This window comes from Centruroides vittatus, unplaced genomic scaffold, assembly GCF_030686945.1.
Source record: "Centruroides vittatus isolate TY-2023 unplaced genomic scaffold, ASM3068694v2 contig_864, whole genome shotgun sequence".
NCBI lineage: Eukaryota > Metazoa > Arthropoda > Arachnida > Scorpiones > Buthidae > Centruroides > Centruroides vittatus.
In genome coordinates this window covers 445,597-473,525 of record NW_027122564.1, presented here as the reverse complement: position 1 = coordinate 473,525, position 27,929 = coordinate 445,597, and the positions used below count along the sequence as shown (strand labels likewise).

General features: G+C 33.6%; 1 pseudogene; it reads left to right on the top strand.

The window, feature by feature from the left end:
• Positions 1–12,985: 12,985 nt before the first annotated feature.
• On the top strand, positions 12,986–15,973 carry LOC136982821 (phospholipase D1 pseudogene; annotated as a pseudogene).
• The last annotated feature ends 11,956 nt before the right edge of the window (positions 15,974–27,929 follow it).

Here is a 27,929-nt window from a genome sequence, read left to right as displayed (position 1 = left end):
TCCGAAGATTCTGACGGAAGTCCACAGACTTCTGCCTTTTCCTCTTTCTCTTCAACCTTCTTTTCACTTGGAGGTCTTCGTCCGAAGATCCTTCCAATCCAATTCCAAAAACTCTTCTTTTTACTCATTCTCAAAAATTGCAAGAAAACTCTCCAACAAAACGAAAACGCTTCGAAATAACAATCGAAAAACAAAGATATTGTTGGCGCGCGTCAACAATTATCATCTGCTGTCCATTTTTTCAGAATTTTATTAATTTTAGAAATTTCGTTTTCTACCCCTCAAAAGAACTTAAAAATATTTTAAATCACTCTTTGGTCGGTTTGTTAGTGTTGTTGTTATAATTTTTTTCCAATAATTTCAAAAACAAAAGAATATTTCGAGAGTAATGATCGAAAATGAGAAGAAATTTATTTGGCTACGCACTTTCATAGCTTTATGAATATAAAGTTTCATTTCAATATCTTTGTACGAGAAGGATATAACCGAACCTCAATACAACCTTCCTCTATGTGGCGTTGTTTTCCTAAAGCACTAACAAGCAGTGGCGTGCCGTGACATTTGATGATAGGGAAGCTGTGTTTCTGTAAGAAGCCGACTTTCAGGGGCAATCAGTTAATTGCGCGTCAGTGATGGTCTAGGGTCCATTCGTACGTGCGAATGACAAAAATAAACAATTTATGTACTTTAATTCTAAAATACAAATAATACATACATAATACAATTATAGAAAAACTTGTTTCTTTTTTTTATTTTCTATAAATTAACTCTATTCGGCGATGTTTTCCCGCAAAGTCGTTAATTACTTTATCATAAAAGTCACTCGTCGTTGATTCCATCAACGTATTTAAAAGTTCTTTTTCTGTAGAAAGCAACGCTAGCGACGACAATCTTTCCTCCGACTGAGTGTTCCTGGCGAATGTATGAATTCGCTTCATTGTTGAAAAACTACGCTCAACAGACGCACTGGTAGATGGTATTGTAAAAATTAATGATATTAAACCATATAATTCTATTAGTACGTCTTTGTTTAGGTCATCATTAATTATAATATTTTTTATGTCTAAGAGTGACTTGCCAATATAGTCCGGACACGAATATAAATATTGCAATTCACTACGTAATTTACATAAATAAAAAAATTCTCCATAAAATTTACGTAAAGTATTAAAACTCTCTTCGGGAAATTGTTTTTCATAATATTTAAAATTATTAAAATCTAAAAGTGATAAAAATTCTAGAGATTTTATGTCGGCAAATCTGTGAATACAATTTTGTATCAATGTATCCATTATTTCATAAAACAGACGTCTATATAAATCCTTTTTAGACTCAATATCAGTATGTCTCATTCCTCTTTTTGGTTGAATTTCTAAAAAAGTTTCATCTTTTTTCAAAGCGTCCCAAATCAAATCAAAATCATTTCTTTTCTGTCGTAAAAAATCAATAAAGTGATTTATTCTAGTAATACAATATGCTATATTAAAATTTTTTTTTGTAATATATCAAAAAGGATATCTGAATGTGCAAATATTTGATGAAAAACTAGTAATAAAAAGTGAAAATCAAAATCTATTAAATAATGGTATAATCCTCTTGCGGCAATTGTAGTATCAGAATCCCATTGTTCTGGACTTTCAACCATATTCAACAACAAAAGTTTTAATTCTTCTTTATACTCCATAACGCAGTTTACAATCCTGCTATTGTAATTCCATCTAATAGGTGTGGCTGAAGGAAAACGCTTATTGACTTCTAGGTCTAAGGCGTGAGATCTTTTAGAAGATTTAGAAAAAAATGAAGAAAATCCTGTCATAGTTTGAAAAAATATTTTACATTCTTTTATATATCCAACAGATTGAGAGAAAACTAGGTTCAATCTGTGAGCATAACAGTGTACGAAAATAGCATGTTTGGATATTTCTTTAATTTTAGCTCGGACACCATTATGTTGTCCGGCCATTACGGCAGCACCGTCGTATGTTTGTGCCACTCATTTTTTAGTGCATTGAAATTCGTCTAAGTAACTCTTAATGTGAGTGAATAACGAATTTGCGTCTCTGTTCTCACTCACATCAGTAAAGTCCACAAATCTTTCTTCGACGTTACCGTTTTCTTTCACGTAACGAAATACAGTCGACATCTGGGCTCTGTGGCTAATGTCCGTTGTTTCATTTACAATTATAGCAACAAATTTTGCGTTTTCAATTTCTTTTTTAATTTCTTGCAATAAAACGTTTCCTAACGAATTAACGAGCTCATTTTGAATTTTGTTCGATAAGCCAGTAAAAACTGTAGACTTCTCTAAATGCATTTTTAATTGATTATCTGACGTACTTAATAAAGAAACGAGTTCAATATAATTACCTCTGTTATTAGATTCAATACATTCCCTATGCCCTCTAAATGCCAATTCTTGCTTTGCTAAAAAGCATGTAATATCTATTAATTTAGATACAATATATCCAGTGGTGATATTCGGCGGGTTCGCACAGGTTCGATCGAACCCGTTGTTAAAATTTTCAGTTTCCCGAACCTTGTTAAACACACGGAACATTACTCAGTGGGTTTGTTTTTTTTAAAATATATTAAAATATGCGTATTATACTCTGTAATACTATTAAACTAGAGCCTTATACCCCGTTCGTACCAAGCATTTCAATCTAGATTGTGAGCAAGGTCAGGGAGTATGTCTTGGTGCAATCTCTCTCGACCGTTTCAATCGAGGTTTAATCGCGATCGATTCAAGAGAGTTCTTGATCCAGTCATACGAGAGATCCCAGAATGCCACGCGCGCGAGATAATACAAGATGGCTGTCGAACACGTGTCGGGCTATGGATAGCGAAAGAAAAAGTATAATGTATCTCGAGAGATGATGACACGTGTGTATTTCCATAAGCGCCATATTACCCCTGCCTAATAAAAAAAAAAAAAAAAAAAAAAGATCGACAGCCCTAAAATATTATGGTTACCTGCCCTTCACCCATGGCTCGTTACGTTCCAAGTACGCCACTGATTGTTAGATATACGGTTGCAAGAAAAGGAATTGTATTTATTTCTATTCAAAACTTCCATTTCATTTATCAGTGATTGTCAGGGAAAAATTTTCTGCTAGCGAACCCCTTGTTAAATATTTCGAATATCACCACTGAATATATCTATTAGCCGTAACTATCTTGTTATAATTTTCAATATTAATTTTATATTGTTTACTAATGTTAAATTCTATTCTATTTTGATTTCCAAATTGCTTCAATTTTACGAAAGAATCGATGTGACATTTACGATTTTCGTGTCTTTTTCTAGCTTTACTCAAATTATTTAAATCGCCAAAGCCATTCTTATTCCACACACTAATTTCATTTGAAAATAATAGGCAAGGCCAACAAAACAATTTTTGCATTTTTGTGCATCCACAAAGCCATTTTACGTCTTGATAAATTTTATCGTGAAAATGTCGAACAAATTTTTTTGTCGAAGTACTTATATTTAATTTAGGCGTTGGTCTTTCTCTTTTAATAATGGTTTCTTTTTCATTATATTGGTCTTGAGCCAAAACTTTTTTTAAGTAAATTTTCAATATCACAATTACAGTTTAAATCGCTAGCCATGATATAAGAGCTAAAATTAAAAATAAAATTATTAAAACTTACTTAGTAAAATAAAATTTGTGATGGATATACAATTATACATACCTGGTACAAAATATTCAATTGTATGAATACACTTTTGCGAAGAAACGTATATAAAAATAACATAAAATATTGTTTATTTTTAAATATTTAAACAATCCACTGAGTTAAAATTGCTCCCTGCGAGTGGCTCACGAATGGAAACAGAGACGATTTTGGTAGGTGTACAGTGAATGCATGCATGACAAATCCCGAGGGTGCCGATACCGGTCAATGTCAAATGCCTCTTTTGTCGCATCACTAGTATATCTCAAAGGACGCGACAGGGCCGTTGTAAATTTTAAACGTTTCTCACCATAGATGTAAATATGTTAAACTTAATAGTCATTTGTTTTCTAACTACTGCAATTCGTTTTAGTACCAGGTGTACACGGAAATCAGTTTCCCACTGTACTGAGCAAGTGACTGGTTCGGTTAAGCTTTTGTTTAAGTAAAATTCTGGCTCTTTCAGTAGGGTTTTATTTATGTCATCATTCCCTAATCTCTTAATTATTTAACTACTTCTTAGTAGAAATAAGTCAAAACCAGTTACTTTGTACTTGAATATCTGTAATCTTGGGAAAACATTGGAAAGACAAATTTTTATGACAACCGATACTTAGATCGTACATTTAAGGAAAATAAATTCTAGAGCTTTTTTTGTACCATTGTACGTCTCATTCATTAAATTTGGTTGTAAATGATAATGCCAAAGTAACAGTTAATTTTTTAACATTATACAAGAATTGTACACGTTTTTTCTGCATTCCCTTACAGATGGGACATACTATAATCGTAATGTCACCGGTTTAACATTGAAACCCGTAAGTAATATAAGATGGGAGAGCAGACTAAATACAGAATAAATATATCAAATATTTTAATGGATTTTTTTAAAACTCCTGTCAACTATACAGAACTATCATAAAAACGTGCCAGTAAACTCCTATCGGTTGGGTTAAGTTATAAATTATTATAGTCTAGGGTGGGCAACCTTTTTTATAACACGGGCCAGAATAAATTTTACGTTTTTCCGCGGGCCGTAGTAGTTAATTGACGCCTTTTTGTGACTCGTAATTTTATTTAGTCTGCAAATATGAAATAAATAAATAAAAAGTTTATACTACATTTATTTCTCTTATCGTTTTCGAAAATTACAAAGAATTGGAAAATTAACTATTAATTAGTTATTTTTCCAATTTAATAATCTATTAAAGATCTCGCGGGCCGGATAGAAACTTTTCGCGAGCCGTAGCTGGCCCGCGGGCCGGGTTGCCCGCCGTTAATCTAGTCTACTCGTGATTCACGTAATCGGGCGAGGGCGGCCGAATATCTAGCAGGCAGGCGGCTAAACAGCCCACAACCGGTCCGGGATATAAAATTAGAAGCTTTATGTGTGAAGCATCCACCAGCTAACAGCCCACAACCGCTCCGGGATATAAAGCTGTACTCTTTACGAGTGTGTCGCTTCTACCAGCTAAACCGGGTGAGGTTGGTGCACTGTAAACCGCATGTGCTAATGCCTATATAATTTGGCTGATTGGAGACTGACCCGGTTTCGACATTCCTTCCGCCACCGATTTATTCGAATATACAATAGCAATCTTATCGTTTTTTTTCACATGTAGTTGTGAAGCCCGAGCGATGCTCGAGCTCATGTGTAAAAAAATATATCATAAAAATGTCAAATCAAGGGATTAGCTTTGATTCTGACGCTAGTAGAAATTGGAAGAAAACGTTAAATCGGGAAATATTAAAAATTATTAATCGAGAGAAAAATGTCTTTTTTTCTCCTTAAAAGGCGATGTAGCGCTGATATTATGTATCAGACTTATAAGAATTCGAAACAATTTAATACGAGCAGGGGTTTCGAGTTCTGATTAAATTCCCTTGATCAGAATAAAACACAGTATCGAATTTAAACCTTTAATAGCTCGAAACGGTCGGTCGTCTGCCTAGATACAGGAAACCGACCAATCAGGAGCTGGAGATCCAGGGAAGAAAGATCTTATAAAAACCTGGATCTCAAGGGCAAAGCAGACTTGTCTCTGCCTCCCCTTGTGAAGACTTCTTAACTTCTTCCAGCCTCGAACCGAAGATTAATATCTGGACTCTCCCCTACGTTTACCAACCTGTTCCGGACATCGGGCTACTTTCATTTCGTCCAGGGACTTCCGACCATCCTAGAAACACCAACCGACCGCCCCGGGGCCAACGCTTCACCGTCCAGCAGTGCCATCGGAACAAGACACACTAGACTGTAAGATATAGTGTAAATAAACGGGTTTGTTTGTCACTGCAGCTATCTGCCTCACTTTCCTTCACCCCACATACGATAAGTCCTGACATTTGGAAATCACGAATTCGGCAACCTCACATAGTATAGAAATTTGTAAAAGATACATAATGCAGTTATAATAAAATATTAATTTTAATTAATTCAAAGTACGTTAAAATATGAAAATTTATATTTTATAAAATTCAAGGGAAGGTCATTGGAAGGTGGAATCGGCGCTTCCATCGCTTCCAATGACGGCACGCCACTGCTAAACAAGTACTTCAGCGGATCTTTTCAGTTCAGTTATAACTGTTTTATGGTCGAATTCTTTAGTATATGAATTCGTAAATGTCCGATTTTTCATTGAGAATGATAATTTTATCACCGAATCTCGTGACCTTCAAACTTGCTAACGATGTCTGCACACGTGTTATTGCATTCTAGCGACTTGTGCCTAGAATTTAGCAAATAGAAAAGAAATATTTGTCTTAGCCCAAAAATCCGAATAGTCTCTGATAAACATGAGAAAATCCAGAGCGAAGTACAAAGGACAATTATAGGGGTAACGTCAGTAAGAGACCTATTACTGTGCCTAACAGGAAAATAGTTGCAAATTGTAATTTTATGTTATCTGTGACTGATCTGTCTTTCTTTACTGTGTTTACATGTGTGTTTATGGAGAGTTACAAAACAGTTTTTATCATTTTCCAACCATTTACCATTCATTACGTTTAAATTTAAAAACACAATAAATAAAAGTATTTGGAGCTTCGTTAGATTACATGGTATTAGGTTTTAAGTTCACATGTTAGCCTGAAAGAGTCGCCGAGAACAGGAGAGGATGAACATTTGCGAAATATTGTGAGGATATTCCTCAGATCAGTGTTTCCCAACTCACGTGAGTGATACCGCGACACACAACTATATCGCGAGAGTGATATCGTGGAAATTTTAAATATTTTTTTAGAACATTAATTAAGCTGTTTTTTTTTTAATTTCGTTTATCTTTCATTTTTTTACCGCTGTCCGGCCGAAGTGAGAAGGAGATGTGTCCCTAAAATGTAGATTTTTCCAAAATTTGTGGCATCAGAATATTTTCGAAACTTCGAAGTTTGAAAAGTTTTAAAGCCAACATATTTGCTATAGTAATTTATTGGGCTTCATTTTTTTCAAATTGTAAACCTATAAATTCTAAATTCCCACTGTTGTCCGTTTGTCTTTCTTTCTTTAATTTCCTTAACCTCGAGAATGGAGTTAGATAGATGAAATACGAGAACATACCTGGAAACTTTCGCAGTAGAAGGCCCCGATTAACTATATATATATGAATGTCCGGTGCAAACTCGAAGTTGCTTTACTTCAATTCAAATATTTTCCCCTGAAAGGCGTTAGATAGATGATCCATTGCTATGACGTACGGGGCAAGACACTATAATATTAATCTGAGATGGAGAACATATTTTAAATTAAATAAATTAAAAATTGCAACCCGGCATTGTGACATAAATAATTGCTCGTTACGCTTATATATACTCATCTATAGTTACTGTACCTAAAATAGTATGGGCATAAACTCTTAAATGTAACCCATAATTAATCGTGCCAGCGTCGGTACGGTCAAATATTTTTACAGACTGCACCGGTCCGCGGACCGGCGGTTGAAAAACACTGCTTTAAAGAGTTTTAAGTTTAAATCTGTTCCAATATTAGAAATATATTTTTAATGTATATGATCCTTTCTCAAATCCATTAAAATTAAAGAATAATAATAAAAATAAATCCAATTAAGAAAATATAGGCCTAAACGAGAGAAAAAATACTGAAAAAAATTAAATGATTAAAATATATGCTCCCAATTTCAGAAAGGTAAAGTATGATGTTCCTGTACGTCATACTTTACCTTTAACAATGGAGTCGTGTCGTCATTTATTAATTGCTTTCAGGGGAAGTTTTGAATTGAAATAACGAGACTTTCGGTTTGCATCGGAGGTTTATATATAGTTAATCGGGATTTCTTGCCCCTAAGGCTTCTATATCTGGTCTCGTATTTCATCTTACTCCATTCTCGATATCAAATAGTAAGGAAGGACAACGGACGGACGACAGTGGGAATTTATTGGGAGGCAATTTGAAAAAATTGTAGATCTAGTTCAAGAATGAAAAATAATTCACAGTCGCATATAATTACTGGTTCGCAATGAGTAAAAAGTTGAGAAACACTGTTTTATATTGACTTTTTCATTCTTCCAGGCGACTGGTGTTTCCTCAGGAGACAACTGATGTCACAAATTGGTACAGTGTATGACAAGTCCAACGAAAAACCAAACAGAACTTGGTCAATTTTTTTTAAAGTATACGATTTAATTTTACACTGAGTTTACTTTCCTTTTACATGTTCAAATGTATTATGTATGTAGTTAATTGTAACTTTTTATTTAAAATGCATGTGCAAATTCAGTGTATGGTATTGACTTGTGTCGCTCCACACTTATGTGAAGACTATATTCACTTTGAAATTCAAAACTAGTTTCACTTGTACGATAATTTTTCAGTTCTCTTGAAAAACGTATAAACGTGGTTGAACATCAGCAAAAAAAAATTTGAAAAATTTTGATTCCAAAGTCATATGTCGAGGTAACCAAATAGTTCTAAATGGATACAAATTTTTATTCAAATGACAATTAGCTATGTATTATAGTTTCAACGTCGACTTACTGTAATGAATTCAGTAACCTCAACGCAATCATGTGATTCCACTAAACGCCGATTACGTGGTTCCGATAGAAACTAGTTTTTATCGTATTCGTTAGCTTAACAATACAACTCAGAATAGGTCCCCATGTCTGGCAGTCCTTACTATTACAGTCCTTACGATGGCCAAACGAATTGTTGTTTAACCAACCTGGTTGAGCTCCTTTTACTCTGGATGGAGCAGGTTATGAATGGTGTCGAAGGCAGTATGACGATAATTAGGCTAAATACAGGCAGTCCTCTAGTTACGAACATTCGACTTGCGAACTTTCGAAGTTACGAACAAAGCCGACAGATGGCGGGTTAAAGTGCAGTTGGTTATTTTTTGTGTTTAGTCAAGTTTATTTTTGAAGTTTTACGTTAAAACGTTTACAGTACATACATATGTACATTTGTAGTTGTTTTAAATAAGTAATTTTAATAAATAATGTACTATACATGTGATTGATTTGAATTTATACTTTCCTTTAACAATCTTAATTCAACATTATTCAAGTAGGCTAAACATTACATAATTGTAAAAACAACGTTGTATTTGAGTTTTTGCGCCAAACATCGTCTTTTTGAGTTACGAACTTTTCGACTTGCGAACGACCGCTACGAACGGATTAAGTTCGTAAATAGAGGACTTAGTGTATAGGCCTAAGGACGAATGCGACCTGAAAATACATCACATTAAATTTCGACATCACTATCAGGAATTTAAACTTCTTAAACCTCACTCCAATCCATTCCAATTCTTCCTTTTAAATGTCTCCCCCTCTTTTCAGTCAATGATTCCTCTGATGATTGGTGTCTCTCTTCCGGTATTGTTATTTATTCTAGTTTGTTTAATTATATTGATGTGTTCGTATAATTGTTTTTTTATAATTATTTTCCACTTTTTTCCTTATTTTCAAGGTATTCAAATCAATTTCGCAACCTTCTGAATTACAGTGTTCCGCCACTGCTGAATTTTGCATATTTTCCCCTAATTGCTCTAATATGTTTTCTTAATCTTATTTTTAATTTTCGTTTTGTTTCATCAATATATGTTTTTTCGGGTTACAACTACAATTAAATGAATACACCACATCTTTTTCTTCTGTTATGTCATATTTTTCTTCGTTTATATAACAGATATTTTTTAGTTGAATTTATTTTTCCGGTATTAAATTAATTCTACTTCTTAGTACTTTTTAAATTCTTTCAAGTAACTTTGGAACATATCTTAATTTAACAAATTTTTTTTCTTTATCCATTAATTTTGATTGTTTATCATTTTGTAATTGTGAGATCTGGAATCCCCTGGAACGAAGTTTAATCATATTCATATTCTGGATAATCATTTAAAATAAACATATTAATTATTTCTTCTTCTTCTTGTTTTTGTGTTTCAGTTTCGCTTGTTCTTTGTCTTATTTTATTCATATACATTTTAAATATGTTATATTTTATACTAACTTTGAAGTTTAATAACTCCTGTGCTTTTTGTCAAAAATATTAGCACATGTACATACCCACATCAATAGATAAAAAAAATGTATTATTAGCATAGTATCTATTTACATTTGATAGTAAAAAATAAAATGATCATTTAAAATACAAATCATTTCATTACAGTGAAGGATATGATGTCAAAGAAAATAAAACAGTCTTTCTGTGGAAAAGTTTTACGAATACAAAGTTGAAAAATTTTATTTTCTACTTCATACAGAGAAATAAGCTGATATATAACTTAATTGCATACAGGTATTGATTATTCATTTGGACTGAATATAGCTGAAGTGTATCTAAAATAATACAGTAAGGAAGTAAGCAGTATGTACTTTTGGAAAAAGAAGATTTTATGTATTTTAAGAAGACTGTGTATAAAATAAATATAAAATCTGTCTCCTTGGTTAATGGTTTGTTGATGTGTGACTTAAATATACAAATTTTATAATGTGTATTATACAAGGTATTTTAATATTTTAGTTCTGTGTAAAATGAAATAATATATATGATCATGAAAAAAAAAAAAAAAACATTTATTTGAACATACAGTGGTGCTTTGTATTAATACTTTGAATTTAATTTAGTCTCATCATGAAGGTTTAGATTTTAGTCGCTGACAACAGGGGTAACCAAACTTTTTTCGCAGCAGGCCACATAACAGAGATTGACAAGCACAGGCCGCATAATCATTTTATTCAATGCAGTATACTGAATAGACAGAAAATAAAGACAACTACATATTTACCAATATACAAACATGATTGCTGCAGCAAGCTCATAATCACTTTTCTTAGAAACTTCATTGCAGGTACACAAAAGGCGCTCTGATATCCAAAGTTGCAAAAAGTTGCCAAATTTTTTATTTCACTGATTTTTCTAAAAGTTATATTACTGTCAGATGCAAAAATCAGATTGGACCAATTTTGGCATTTTTACTTACACTCACTTTAATTTTATACATAGTAAGTTTATCTACAATCTATGATATTTCCATAGTGCACGGCACAGTGCATCAGGCAGAATAAACTGACCTCGCGAGTCATAGTTTGGTGACCTCTGGTTTACGGCAACATGATATATGGGTAATCCACCAATGGCAGGAATGTCTCCCTGGAAGTCTTTTATGGGAAACTGGCTGCTACTTAGATGTTACGAACATGAAGAAAATCCGGAAACTTCCACACAGCCAGTTTGTTGGCAAAGGTGGGAACCCACAACCAACTACCAGTGTTAATTTTTATGTAACCTACGCAATTTCTTCTAAGTGCAACGAACATAAAAATGTCTTCCGATTGTGGGTCTCAAAAATTGCTTGGCCCCTGGATTGAGGGGGAAAATTGTTACGGCTTTGCTTTTTACAATTTTGACCAATAATATAACTACGTAACTTATATTTGAAACAAAATTTCATAGATATTTTTGTAATTTTCTATAATGCACACGATTTTCCACGAATTCACCACTCACACTGACATTTTCTCGCAAATTTATTACTATCTTCCAATTACGATCTCTTTATGCTTTCTATCGGACAATATGTGTACCACGATGTGTGTTGCAGGACGACATTCCGTCACACTACTATTTCGAAACCTTTTTCACCTATTTCGGTACTTAGTCACAGTGTTGATTTGCGCCCGTTAACGGGCGCAAATCAACACTGTGACTAAGTACCGAAATAGTAGTGTGAACTTTACCCGTATTTCCCGAAAACTTTCGAACTCCGAACAGTCCGACGCCAACAATTTTTTCTATTTGTTTTTTTTTTTTTTTTTGTTTTCGGTGATTTCGTAACTTTCTAAAACAAAATTACGCTTTTATCGCCTTTGACCGGTGCATTCCCTACAAGTTTTTAACAGAAGGGACGTAAAATTATCGTTACGCTATTCCTTACGACGTTACGAACTGTAAACATAATTGAAATGTCGCGCACAGATAATCCCTCGTATCTGAATTATACGAAATTAAAAGCTTATTGAATATTTGTAGTAATGACTTAAATGGTTTATCTTAGAAATTTGCTTGATGCGAGGTAATACTCAACTAACAATACTTTACAATTGTTCTTTTTCATATTGTTTGTATTTAATTTTTATTGTTGTTTCTTTTCAGAGAGTTTTCAGCTGAAGTCTGTTTCGGTAAATTTCACGGAAGTAAGTAATCCTTTGTTTTTGTTTATATAATTAATATTGAGTATAAATTCTAATAGAGCATCGACCCGAAACATATTTGTCTTCAAGATGAGATATTTATACAAATTATTGCTGAATTAAATTAGCGAGATTGATTTATATACAGATTTTTGTTATATTCCAGCTTATTTTCGTTCAAATTAAGATAATAACTCTCAAATTATTAAAATGAAGGTGCGGTAAATGTGCGATAGTTTAGACAGGAATCAGTTGAATAAATAATCTTAGTTCTCTTAATATATTTTATGTACATTATAATTTTTTACGCAAAATACTTCAATTCCGGGATTTCAAAGCTATATTTCGTGTTTGATTAACAATACGAAGTACAAAAAACAAAAGAAAGCGTCTTCTGTAATAATGAATACGCATTATTAATACTACGTAATTTGGACTAATTAATTAGCCATGTTATACCCAATAATAATCGGGCTGTATCATTTGATAAATATGTGATTTTTTCTTGAAAAGTTAGTAAGTTTCTTCAATTGACTTCTATCTCTAAGAAAAATTTAATATTAATTATGATTTATTCTTTGACATATTCTATTAATTTAAATGCTAAAATTCAAATGCCGTCAAAGTTCCAAATATCCGAATTCAAATATTCAACAGAATGTTTGGAATGAAATGGGAAAATAACTTAAATAATTTGAAAAATTCGAAGGAAAAAGAATTTGATTCTTTTCTTAGCTCTGATGAAGAATTAGAATCGAGTACAGTGCCATATTTTTCTTACATTCGAATTTATCAACAGCCATTTAACTTATCAGGCATTCACCTGGATTTACTTCTTCCGAATTATCCTCTCAAGATCAAATTTCTAACCGTGGAACGTGAAATTGAGACTCATCTCTTGCATAGAGACATTTTCTCAATACGAGTTCGTCACGGTAACTTCCAGTGGATCGTAAAAAGAAGTTTCAACGAAATCGAAAAGTTGTACAATTCTTTACAGAAATATAGTTTGGGTAATTGTGCATCAAATATGCCTAGTTTCCAAGCCAGGAAGAGTTCGATAATTCGATACGAAAACCCTGTAACCAGAAGGGCAAAGCTTCAACAATATATGAGAGCCATCTTGAATGATCCCAACTTAAGAAACCATAGAAATACCATGGAGTTTCTTCAAATTACGCCTTTATCTTTCATACGTGTGTTAGGACATCAAGGTAAAGAATGTTTATCCCGTGTTAATTGCATTGGTTATTCAGAAAACACCTTCTTACAACTAGAAAGATACATCGCGGGCCATTGCACAAGATGGAGGACGTTCTGGATAATAGCCAGAGAGAACTTTATTTCTTTGATAAATCCATTTAATGGTAAAATAGCGTACGTTATGCTAATCGATACAAGGTTCAAAGTGCATTACGGATTCTTTAGAACGGGATTTCATTCTCATATTGTCATTAAGAATTTGTCCATGAGGTTAGCGATAGATTTAGAAAACAGGAGGACGTGTAAAGAATGGATTGGTTTCCTTCAAGAGATTAAGGATGGATCTGCAAAAGATTTCATAAAAAAAAACAAGTTCAAGTCATTTGCACCAATCCGATATTGTACCCAAAGTTGTTGGTTTGTGGATGGTGCCAGTTACTTTGATTGTGTAGCCAATGCACTAGAATCTGCTACAGAAGACATATTCATAGCTGGTTGGTGGGTCTCTCCAGAATTCCATCTTAAACGTCCCTCTGATGAATCAGAATGGTGGAGACTTGATAATGTGTTGAAAAGGAAGGCTGAACAGGGGATTAAAATATTTGTTCTCTTGTATAAAGAAGTGGAAGGTACTTTAAGTATTGGTAGCGCCTACAGTGAAACAGTTTTGATGCAGTTGCACAGCAATATCAAGGTTCTTCGTCATCCAACTCTCAGCGATTTGAATATTTGGCTATGGGCTCATCACGAAAAGATCATCATCATTGATCAGTTGTATGCTTTTGCGGGAGGCTTGGATATTTGTTATGGTAGGTGGGATAATAGAGAACATAAATTAACAGATTTTGGAACTGATACAGTCTCACACAAGAAAGATGCGTCTTCTAAATATTTAAATAGCGACAGTCACAAGGCTCTGGCCAAAGCTGTAGCAGAATCCTTTCTTCCAGAAGAAATATCAAATTCTAAAATTCCAGAAATTTCAGATTGCAGGAAGAAATATCAAATAGCAAGCAAAGAATCATCAAAATGGGAAATTGGAGAAACGGATATTAAATCTCAGAGAGTTAAACGATTCGAATTACCATTTCATAAGAAACCAATTAATAAGAAATGTCCCTTACAAGACTTAAAATCAAAGAAGTTTTGGTTAGGAAAACACTACACTAATTTTGTCTATCAAGATTTGCACAGAGTACATAAACCATTTGAAGATCAGATAGACAGAAACATAATACCTCGAATGCCATGGCACGATGTATCTTGTCTTGTAACAGGAAGTGCTGCCAGAGATATCGCTAGACACTTCATACAACGTTGGAATAACATTAAATACGATAAATTAAGAAACAACGACGCATATCCGTGGCTTCTACCAAAAGCGTACGTAGATTTAACCACAATTAAGCCCTTTCCTCAATGCCCTAAACTATATTCAGTGAATTCTCAAGTCTGTCGTAGTGCAAGTTTATGGTCGGCGGGTATTAATACCTGCGAAGAATCCATTCAAAATGCTTACATATATTGCATAACGAATGCGAAGTATTATATTTACATAGAAAACCAATTTTTTATCACTCATCCACCCGGCGATAATTATATTTACAATGGAATCTGGGAAGCAATATACAACAGGATACTTCAAGCTCTGTCTGAGAATCAAACTTTTCGGATATACGTCATGATACCATTGATGCCAGCCTTTGAAGGAGACATAAGATCAGAGAAATCAATTATCTTACGCTCCGTAACCGATAATTTATATTCATCTATCTGCAAGGGTCCTACGTCTTTGCTTCAGAGGTTATGTGAATTGGTACCAGATCCAACGGAGTACATCAATTTCTTTTCGCTTCGGAATTACGGTTTCATGAATGGAAAATATGTTTCCGAAATGGTATATGTCCATAGCAAACTGCTAATTGCCGACGATAACACAGCAATCATTGGCTCGGCCAACATTAACGACAGAAGCCTACTTGGTAGAAGAGACAGTGAAATTGCCGTTGTCTTCAATGATTATGAAACAGTTTCTTCAACAATGAATGGTGCCGAGTACAAAGCTGGAAGATTTAACATTAGTTTAAGAAAAAGAATATTCTCCGAACACCTCGGATTACCAGAAAATGACCCGTTATTGAATGATCCTATATCACAATTTTTCTACAAACAGCTATGGTTAAAGACTGCTGTCACAAACACTGCTCTATACGAAAAAGTGTTTCATTGTGTTCCCACGAACGAAACTACTACTTACAAGGAGCTAATGGAATACACAAATCGACCAAGCCTTGCTGTTACCGATATAAAATTAGCAGAAATGTTATTGAAGAAGATAAAAGGATACCTTATTTTGTTCCCTTTATACTTTTTAAGTAAAGAAAGTTTGAAACCTTCTGGGTTGAAAATACAAAGACTGTTGCCAAATTCCGTTTATACATAATTTCTTTGTATATTAATTTTACGCGACTGCTTATGTGTTTACTCTATTGAAAGCAGTAAAAGTAGTATGTAATTGCATAAAATTAAATATAATAAATTCAAAAACTACCGATTTCGATATTTAAGGCTTGTTTAATTAATCGGAGCAGGTGTCTACCACACGGAATTCGAACTAGGACCCTTCTGGTGCAAACAGGACACGCTTCTATACTGTCATTAAAAAGTAATCAGAAGCGTAAAAGTTGAATACAGGTTGAAAACCGGTGATATTACGATTTAGTATGTCCCATCTGTAAGGGGATGCAGAAAAAACGTGTACAATTCTAGTACAGTGTTAAAAATTAACTGTTACTTTGGTAGCATCATTTACAACCAAATTTAATGAATGAGACGTACAGTACATACAATGGTACAAAAAAAGCTCTAGAATTTATTTTCCTTAAATTTACGATTTATATATCCGTTGTCATAAAAATTTGTCTTTCCACTGTGTTCCCAAGACTACAGATATTCAGGTACAAAGTAACTGGTTTCGACTTATTTCTACTTAAGAAGTGACTAAATAATTAAGAGATTAGGGAATGGGGACATAAATAAAGTCCTGTTGAAAGAGCCAGAATTTTACTTCAACAAAAGCTTAACAGAACCAATCACTCGCTCAGTACAGTGGGAAACTGATTTCCGTGTACACCTGGTATTAAAACGAATTAGTTAGAAAACGAATGACTATTAAGTTTAACATAGTTAGATTTTTACAGCTACGGTGAGAAACGTTTAAAATTTACAACAGCCCTGTGGCGTCCTTTGAGATATACTAGTGATGCGACAAAAGAGGCATTTGACATTGACCGGTATCGGCACCCTCGGGATTTGGCACGCACACACTCACTACACACCTACCTGGACCGTCACTAGTTCCTTCCATTAGCTACTCGTATCAAGATATTTGACTAAGTGGTTGTTTTAAGATTTAAAAAGTAAAGAATATTTTATGTTATTTTTATGTACGTTTCTTTACAAAGCTATATTTTAATTATAATTTTCTTTAAAAGTATATTAATACAATCGAACAATACATTGTACCAGGTATGTATATACACCGCACATTTTATTTCACCGAGTAACCTTTTATAATTTATTTTTAATTTTAGCCCTTATATCGTGGCTAGCGATTCAGAATGTAATTGTGATATTAAAAATACATTTAGAGAAGTCTACAGTTTTTACTGGCTTATCGAACAAATGAATACGAATGGACCCTAGACCAGTGATTCTTAACAGGGGGCCGCGGCCCCTGGGGGTCCATAAGAAGTTTGCCGGGAGCCGCCAAATTATGCAAAATTTCCTTCAGAATATAATAAAAAGAAAATTGCTGTATAATCCGAATATCGTATTGAAAAGTGAAATAAGAAAGATAAAGTTTTCCTATTTAGTTTTTATTTATTTATTTTGTATTTCTTCCTACATACAACTTTGTTAGTACAGAAGAAATAAATGTAAATATGCTACTTACACCGCAGTATTTACTTCTTTTATTCCAAAGCAATTTTAAGAAACTATTAATGCTTGGAATTTTAAAAATAATTAGGAAAAATAGTAGGCTTTGAAAATTTAAATATTTTTGCAAAAGTTATGCAAAATCCTTACCACAAGTGGGCGTTTTAATTTTAGTTTAGTTTTAGCATCGACATTGGATCGATTTATCGACATGTTTCTTATTTTATTTTCTGTTAAAATTAATGAGTTTTCATGTTTAATTGTGAAGTTTGAATGTTATTTAAATAGATAATGAAATAATAAAATTATGATTTACATTTATTATATAAAAAATAAAGCAATAATAAAAAAATCAATTTATTATAGGTAAATTATCAAATTATCAAATATAAATTATTATTAAAAAATGGGGGTCACAAAAAAATTATGAAATATTTGGTGGGCGGCGAGTATAAAAAGGTTAAGAACCACTGCCCTAGACCATCACTGACGCGCAATTAACTGATTGCCCCTGGAAGTCGGCTTCTTACAGAAACACAGCTTCCCTGTCATCAAATGTCACGGCACGCCACTGCTATGATTACATGAAACATTCAATCGATACACAAGTTTATTTCTCTTTAAAAATATTCTCACAATAGATAGATAACACGTGTCTTAAATACTTGGCGCTATGACTACATGAAACATTCAATCGATACATAATAAATATCGTAATATTTTTCATTCTAATTTATTTTTCTGAATAAAAACAGTTTCACTACAGAAAAATTGGTAGCAAAGGGGTTTTAAAAAACAGCATCTTTGTTACAATATAATAGCCTTTTAGTATATGTTTTATATGCAATTTTTATAATTTGTAGTTATTTATATTTTGAACGTAATTTTTTTATTCGTTGCTATATTGATTTTTATATGGAAAATCTGTATTGAAACTTCATAATAGCCTTTAATAGGAAAGTTTGATGAAAATGACATAAAAATTAAATTTTCGTAGTTTATTTTAGTTTGCCGAATGAATCGAATAGCAACGAATATCCAGTTTTATTCCTCGATTGTTATTCTGTCGAGCAATCGGGGTCAGTTTCTGGAAATCAAAAAACTACCACAAAATGGGTGTCGCCTTGACGTGGCTTTGTGGCTTAATGTGTGAAAATTTTATCGAAGTTCTAAAGATAATTTTTTCCACAGACTAAGAACACCCGACAGAAATTTGAAATGTTTTTAAGTACAATTTTTTTCAAGCAGTTTTTTTGTCAATTACGCTAAAACACAAAGCAATAAATGTGTTGAATCTATTGCTTTATTCAGGTAAAAACAGAAACATAAAATGTATTGTATTAATTTGAGAAAGATCATGGTGGTATGATTAAGTAAACATTTTCCATTAAGTGGTGAGTAACCAAGGCTGCTCAGAATGCTGATGTCAAACTTTACAGCAGAAATTTATACGAATAAACGTTGCGTTGAACTACAGTAGAGAGTCGAAAATCGGCACCCTGGTAATCGGAATCGCCCGATAATCGGCACGATTTTCAGTCGGACTGTGTCGTGCTGAATCGAACGTTTTTGATACTAAATTTACTTCTAAAGTATAATTTTCATGTTTTTATATTCTTCAATATATTTATTTTGTTTGTACAAAATAAAGAAATAATTTTTAAACGATACGATAGCCTCGATTATTATTATAAAAATTTTCGTTAGGCTTAAAATCGACGAAAATTCAACGCGAAGCGACACGCAACGAAGAAAAATTTGAACATCGGACAGGTTAATATATTTTTTCGTACATAGACCGTAATCGGAACAAATCCCTAATCTGAACAACCCCAGTCCCCAATTGATGCCGATTTTCGACTCTCTACTGTACTTCCAAATCTAATGAAATTAGATGAATAGTGACGCATGAATGTGTTTTGATAATTTGGGTAACGTAGATATTCATGTTTTAACACTGATCAGTAGTATTGACAGGTGTAATTGAACTCACGTGGACGTTGATCCAAAGCAAATTTCTCGAATTTCTAGCATTATGTTGAATACCATATATAATGAATGCACTATATATCTAAAAATAAAAAATATGGAAAAGTTAAGAAAACGAATTACAGAATCGACAACGGGTCTTAAATTGCCGAATTTTTAATGGTCCACCCATTATTTTTTTTATTGCTTAACTTCTATAATATATGTTACAAGAACATTTAATTTCATCATAGAATGTAAATTACTTACTATTTATCTCACTTTCCTGCAGAACTCACGTGCTACAAAACACTATTCCCCTGTCTAAAACACGAATCACTTCCATGCGATCCCTGCCTACTAAAATTGGACGATTACAATCTCGATTATTTTTGTCCCGCACAATATTTTAAAGTTGTAATTATAATAATATTACAAATTTTGAAAATGTATTAAAAATAATATTGAAATATAATTATAAATCTTTTAATTTTTTTTTCTATTTTATTTTTCGACTAAACTAAATTCCGGTTGGGATTATTCGTCAATATGTATTGATTGAAAAAATAAAATAAAAAATTAATTATTTTAAAAGTTTTAAATAAACAAAAGTTTTATTGTATTAATTAATATAATATAATATACAGGGTGGGCCAGCGAAAACGAAACGGCAGAGTGTTCGTGTTCGTCCAAGCAAATCGCTCGGACAGGTCGATTTTACTCTCGAGGGGATATCTTATGCAATAAAGTTTTTGCGATTCTGAATATTAACTAAACAAACATTTTTTCGAAATAAATGTTTGTTTAGTTAATACAAAATAAATGAGTTTTTAAAATTTATTGTTGTCTGTTGTACTGTTGTATTGTTGTCTGTTGTGGGCCAGCGAAAACGAAACGGCAGTGTTCGCGAAAACGAACACTGCCGTTTCGTTTTCGCTGGCCACCTTGTATATTACACATGAATTATATTCGAATGCCAAAAAATGATAGCTGTATAAATTGTCTACTTATTTCGTCGGTGCAGATGGAAATTTTATATAAACTATGTAAAATTTATTATTTAAAAAAACTTTTTGTATATCATCGAAATCGATTTATATAGTCATTGATTAATGAGAAATACCAGTGCACACTTAGACTGAATGGCCAGATGGTCGAGGCGGTTAAGGTGTCGGCCGCCCACCGCTCTGGGTAATCTCGGATTCAATCCTGGATTACCCAGATTCAATATAGATATTGCTGTAATAAATAATTACATAGTAACCTCAATATTTGAAATTTTTATATTTTATTAAATTACTATTCTAAATTTCCCGAGCACGACAAGGACTTTTTTATGATTGGTAACTCCCGAATATATCGGGCTCGTTTCTCACCTCTAGTCGTCCCAATTGTAGGTCTGTTCGAACCCACGATGGATGTGAAAAAAGGCCCTCATAGTAGCCACAAGACTAAGAGAGCAAAATAAATAAATAAAATATAGTCTATATCAGGGGTGGCCAACAAGTCGATCGCGATCGACCGGTCGATCGCCAAGCCAATTTTGGTCGATCGCTAGTGATGTCTTGACTTAATGTATTATATTTGTAACCGAACGCAACTGTGTGCATGCAGTTATGACTCGAGTCACAAGCAGTGAGTGCACTTCGTACTGAAACAGTGTATAAACATAGTATATATTTCACACTTCCCCCTCCCCACTTAGACTATGCCTATGATAACAAGTCGATCGCGACACATTTTTACGATAAAAAGTAGATCTTATGTGCACAAAAGTTGGCCACCCCTGGTCTATATAATCGGCCACAATACAGCAGGTTCTAACCCGCAATGAGATCGTTAGCATAGATGAAAGCCTGACCCGAATTAATAACGATGCTAAATTAGACGAATTTCCAAATATAATTCAAACCCGAATTCCTCGTAGTCATAAGTTAATATCTTACTATATAACAATCAATGTGAGTGATGCGACTAATTTTTACCGTTTGTGGACGAATGAAAATCGTTAAAGAGCGGGATTTGGCCATCGGGCCCTAGGTTAAGCATACGTGATGTACATAACAATGAATATTTATTTTAAAAAAATATGTTAACAGCAATTATTAAATGTATTACACATATATACTGCACTTTAATTAGATAATATTTCACCACAATTTTAATTTCGAAGAAAAAGCGCGCTATTCCAATTATTTTTATTCAATATACAGATATATGGTACAGTACTTCTTACTTTGTTGATTCGTTTTTTGTCATTTCTCGAAACCAGTTTAGAGATTTGATCAAATCACTTATTTTTTTAGGGAAATGACACTATAGAATTGTCATTTTAACATCCTCAGTGAATTGATCAAATCTTCACTTTTATCATATCCCTCCGACATATATATCAATTAATTTCTGTCTACATTTAAATGCTGGCTTTACACGTAGCATTATCTGTTGGCGAAAAATTTTAAAAATTAATTCTTACAAAAAAAAAAAAATATATATAATTTTAAAATATATATACAGGATCCGCTCTATGGGCGGACAACCCGGACATTTGTTCTGGGCGGCAGATCTAAAGGCGGCATTTTAGTAGTGAATGTGACAAAATATTTATAAGTTAAATACTTAATTAATCGAAATTTATATTTGTCGATTTTTTGTGTGGCTACAATTACCATGCAAGTTACATTTCGTATATATTATTTTTGCCTGAAAGCTAAGAAAATATTTGCATTCCTTAAATCCGAAGAAAACAACCATAAAAGAGGGCTTTTGGGTAAAAAGGAAAGATAAGCAACAATGTTAAATTTTGTCCCAAACCTTAGTGTCACCTTAAGGATACTTCCGATTATACCAATAACTAGCTAGCGGGGGAAAAGAGTTTCTATAAATAAAAGTTTAATTAAAAACTTTTTACGTTCCACTACCACGCAAAATCATTATAATAATTTGGCCATTTTGGCGATTGCGCATAAAACTGCCGATCAAGTAAACTTAAAAGAGTTAATTTTGATTTTTGTGAAACCGTGTTGTATTATTCTTCGAAGTATCAAACACAAATTCGTGTTAATAACAACCACTTGGCTTTGTTACTTTAACACGAATTTGTGTTTGATACTTAAAAGAGTTAATTTTACTCGTATATTATTCGTATTCGTATTCGTATTCTAGAGGCGTCTGCGGCTGCTCAGGCCTTTACGCCGGAAGAGAACAGAGTCGGAAGAGTCGGCCTTATAGAAGACAGCCAATCCGAGAAGACAGAGGAGAGGTCACGGATGCGACCAAAGTCGGCCTTATAGGAGACGGCCCCCGCGAGAAAGGGAGATAGAAGTGCCTTCCGGGAGGACTTGGGGGAAGCTGGCCCCTATTCAGGCGTCATATGCAAGGAGGAAAACCCGGAAAAACTCCTGCTGCCAACTCGTCCGAGTGAGGTTCTAACCTCCGATCGAACTCCGGTGTTTAGGGTCTGGTCTCCGTCAGAAATGAGCGGAGACGGAGTACTCGTATATATATAAGGTCTTAATTAGTAGTCGTTGATCGTCCTCTCTGCCAGGAGGACCCCCTTCTTCAACAGTCCCTTCTTCTTATATAATGGCATTACAATAGAAAAATTATATAATACGAGGTTACCCCGTCGAGTACAAAATGTTTTAAGCGGTTTTCGTGGGTGCCCAGTTTAAATATTTGGTCCGTTTTTTTGCGAAATTTGATTGGTTGGCAGATTACCGTTTGATATTCGGTTGCGAATGGTATATTTTCTTAGAGTTAACATTAGAAAATGTTACGATATCTGAAAAATTTAAGATATATTTTCATTCTCTGTCTACTATTGAATTGTGCGCCATTTCGTATAATTCCGCGATAAAGGAGACAATGGTAGGCTGAAATAACGAATCTCTTTATATAGTTTCGTTTTAATGTTCGCTATATTATAGTATTTGATTTATATAACTACAAAGGTTATCTTACGCAGGGGTTTATTACAAAAATTTTTCATTCCTCTATAGTACAGAATTTAGAGAATTTTAAAAATATGTTAGATTGGTCACTCGGTGTGTTAAACCCTTGCGTAAGTTAACCTTTATAAATCAAATACTATAACATAATACAATAGAAGAATTAGAAGTAGAAAACAATCTAATAATCTTAACTCCTCATTACCTTTTAGAAGGATTTTAACTTTAGTATTGTGGTTCATAACACGACAAAGATCAAAATGTCGTTTTTCACGGTAAATATTTTAACAAGTTGAAACAAAAGTTTTCACAAACAAACTATAACCACGAATTAATTATTTATTGTGACATGGTCACAATGCCAGGCTGCAATTTTTAATTATATTTTTAAATCATTTAATTTAAAACATATGCTCTCAGCCTCAAATTAGTAGTGGCTTTCCCCTGTACATCATGCTTTTCCTTTAAAAATAGAGTCGTGTCGGTCATCTATTAACTGCTTTCGAAGGGAGGAGATTTGAATTGAAATAAACCGACCAATATACTGAAAAATTAAGACATTTTCGACAGTTTCATGTTCGATTTAATAAATTATTTCAAGAACGATTTAAATTTGCTTAAAATGGATAGGATTGATAAATAAATCAATGTAATTTTTAAATTAAAAATAAATTATTTAAATTGTAGTATTTTTTAACGCAAGATGGCGCTAAGCGATGTTTTGGTTGATTTCAATCAGTAGTGTAATCGTCTGCACTTACTGCCAAGTACCACGGCATAAGAAAGGTAAGAGATTCTTCCTATAATAATATAATTATTAATTAAATTATTATAAACTACAAAAAATTACGTTTAAACATCATTAATTGCTTTGTAAATAAACTAAAAATAGATATTTAAATAATCAAGGTTGATAAGAAGTATTTCAAATGAACAAAGTTCATTTGATCAGAATAATTTGTTCAATGTAAAGTAATAAAGATTGATAAATACTTTATTTAATTATTAAATTAATGAATTACTTAACAAATTTTATATTTACAGATAGTAATTTATCAAAAAAGAGCTCAAACACCTTTAAAAAAGTTCTGAAATGGATAATGATAAACACCGTTTTTGTCTTATGACATTAAGTGGGCTTTTTTAGGAAGCCCATTACAGGTTTGGCCAACCCCCCTGAAAAACCCTTTTGACTCGTCCGGATTTGATTCTGGGTCGCCATAGTAGTAACTGCCACCTTAACTGTTTGTCCATTCTGTTTTCCATCTTTAACATCAACGGATACTGTTATAAACCATATACCGGGCTAACGTCCTTCACCCCATTGTGCACCTGGCCGAACCCATAATGGGCCGGCTAAAACGAGGCCCTCTTAGTGTCCACAGAGCGGAAAGAGTTAAGTAAACATTTGCCATTAAGTGGGGAGTAACCGAGGTTGCTCAAAATTCTGTATGTCCAACTCTACGGCAGAAGTTTATACGAATAAACAGTGCTTTGAACTACCCTCAAAACTAATGAAAATAAATGAATAGTGACGCACGAATATGCAAGTATTCCGTTCGTTTGATAATTCGGGTAACGTAGATATTCAAGTTTTAACACTGATCAGTAGTATTGACAGGTGTAATTGAATACACGTGGACGTTGATCCCAACCAAATTTCTCGAACTTTTAGCATCATGTTGAATATCGTATACAGGGTGGGCCAGCGAAAACGAAACGGCAGAGTGTTCGTGTTCGTCCAAGCAAAGCGCTCGGACAGGTCGATTTTACTCTCGAGGGGACATCTTTTGCAATAAAGTTTTTGCGATTCTGAATACAACAAAAAACAAAAAATTTTAAAAACTCATTTATTTTGTATTAACTAAACAAACATTTATTTCGAAAAAAATGTTTGTTTAGTTAATATTCAGAATCGCAAAAACTTTATTGCAAAAGATGTCTTCTCGAGAGTAAAATCGACCTGTCCGAGCGCTTTGCTTGGACGAACACGAACACTCTGCCGTTTCGTTTTCGCTGGCCCACCCTGTATATCTAAAAATAAAAAATATGAAAAAGTTAATTCATTCGAAATTTATTTACCTAATACTAAGTATTTCTTTTTATTTCTAGGAATGGAAGCGGTATTTAATAATCAGTTTTTACTGAGAAATTCTTAGCCGTTGTAAACAAACTTATTTATTATCATTAGAGTACAGGTTTTCACTCAAGCGGCAATGGTATTTTGTGCATAAGAAAGGAATTTATTTTGAATAATATTGCAGCGGCTCACTCTTCCTACCGTGTCATTCAAGGTGCGGTGGTTAGCGTTCTCGCCTATCAAACGGTAGGTTTCCGGTTCTAGCATTTTTGACGTTCTTTTTTTTGGATGTACGTTCTCCTGGTCTGAGAACAAATGTAAATCTTTATCATTTACATATTTCAACCATGTCCTAACCGTATATAATCGCGAGCTCTCAAGTGGAGCGACACCTTATCTGGCACTGCAAGCTGCAGTGAGTGTAAGTTTTCTAAGTGAATAAACACCCCTTTGTATTCCTATAGACTGGTTGCTGTTCGTCTACGCGACAATGTTATACTAAATCTACTTAATAAAACGCAATTAAAATTCAAAAATCCATACTCAATAAATAGGTTTCCTGTTAACTGGCAATTCGAAATTATCAGAAAATATTTCTAGTTTTCTGCCAATTGATCGTCTGTTGAGAAGGGAAATGAGAGTTAGGGGTACGCATTGAATGGTTTAAGAGTGTGCGAAAAAAATAATAATAAATAGTAGCTAATGTATTGTATTCCTGTGCTACATTGACCACGCTACGTCATTGGGTGCTTAGTCTTAAATAAAATGTAATTATAATTTTATCACATTTATCTATGTTTTTCCTGCAAAAATTTTCGCTTTAACAAAAATGTTTTTTACATTTAATTGTACACTGCTATATAATTGACTAAGGCACTCCCGTTTGTCGATAATACGAAATACAACTAGCAAAAATGCGAAATGGAAAAATACTTAAGCAAATGGCTGCCACGGGGCATGCATATAAAAAAGGTATGGGAACTGCTGCTCTGAATCAATGTAGTGAAGTCGGTTCGTTAAGTGGTTTTACCACTCGGCCACCAGTTGGTCCTCGTCATTAAGTAATTATAAAATAAAAATAGATTGGCATTGTGGTCAATATTGACAAAGCTAATTTATTAAATAATGCAAAATGTTTTTAGTTAATTCTTAATTAGCAAACAAAGCAAGAATTAATGAACTAAATGTATAGTGAACAAGGAGTTAAAGTGAAGAAAACCTAAATCGCTAGATGTCCGACATGTTTGTCGCTTTGCACCTTTCTCAAATCTTTCTTTACTGACATCATTTACAGCATTAGTGCTTTAACTCTTTAAACTCTGAAAATTTCTGCTTGCTATCAGCGCCGGATTAAGCCTCTAGCGGGCCCTAGACAAAATTTAAATTGGGGCCCCATTTAAATAAGTCGCTTCTAAACAAATCTTATATAATGTGACATTAGCGTAACTAGCATAGTGATACCCGGTGCGGATATCGTGGTGTCACCCTTTTGAACTCTTTTATAAAACACTATTGAATTGTAATATCTTCCCACTCGAGCAACTTGAACACTATATCGAATATGCGATGTCGCGACGTATAAGTTTAGATTTAGAAAATAAATCATAACCATACATCAGTACTACCACGAGAGGCGGCACTAGCAAGATTTCTAGATGGTACGAGATCTCGTGGCGTACTGTACATTACTTCTGACGCACGGGTAGCTGTTGACCTTTTTCTTTTTTTAGGTAATGGCTGGTCGAGCGGAACTTAGTAAGCATTGTTAAATACAGCCTTTTCTGTTCTATCGAATTTCTTAAATAATTTTTAATTCGTTTAAAAACAGAGAAATCGTTTGCACTGAAGCCGGGCCCCTCCGAATTACGGGCCCTAGACATTTGTCTAATTTTTCAATTCGATAATCCGGCCCTGCTTGCTATATGTCTGGAAATGAAATTATTTTTACTCTTCAAGCTAGGCTTTAGTGGCTTCTTTATCTCAGTAGTGGAAGAGAAGATTTACGATTTTTAGGTGAGTGAATGATGTGCGGGAAGAATCAGGATTGTCATGCTTCTATTAGCAGAGTCTAGATATACTGGTCTCTCAGCCATGTTCTGGAGTTAATGTGTCAGGTTGCAGATAACTGGCGCTCGAGTCGCTTTGCTGCGAGAAGTTGGTTTGTTCATTTGGTTAGTACCGTTTTCAAGCATTTTTGTAACTTTTTCTGCGAGAAAAAGAAACAACAGTATGCCGAATGAGTGTTTTGTGACTGGGTATAAGTCTGGCTACTGCAATATGGCCATTTGTGCATATAAGAGTAAACGGTTGAGATTCTCGTGGAAAATGGCGACTAATACAGGATGCTTATCCTTTGAATTTTTCCAATTGCCCATTATATTTGTCAGTTACAGAGATTTCGAAATATCGTTCAAAAACTTGAGAAGTAGTCGCCCGGTTTTAGGGTGTGGTTGACTCAACGT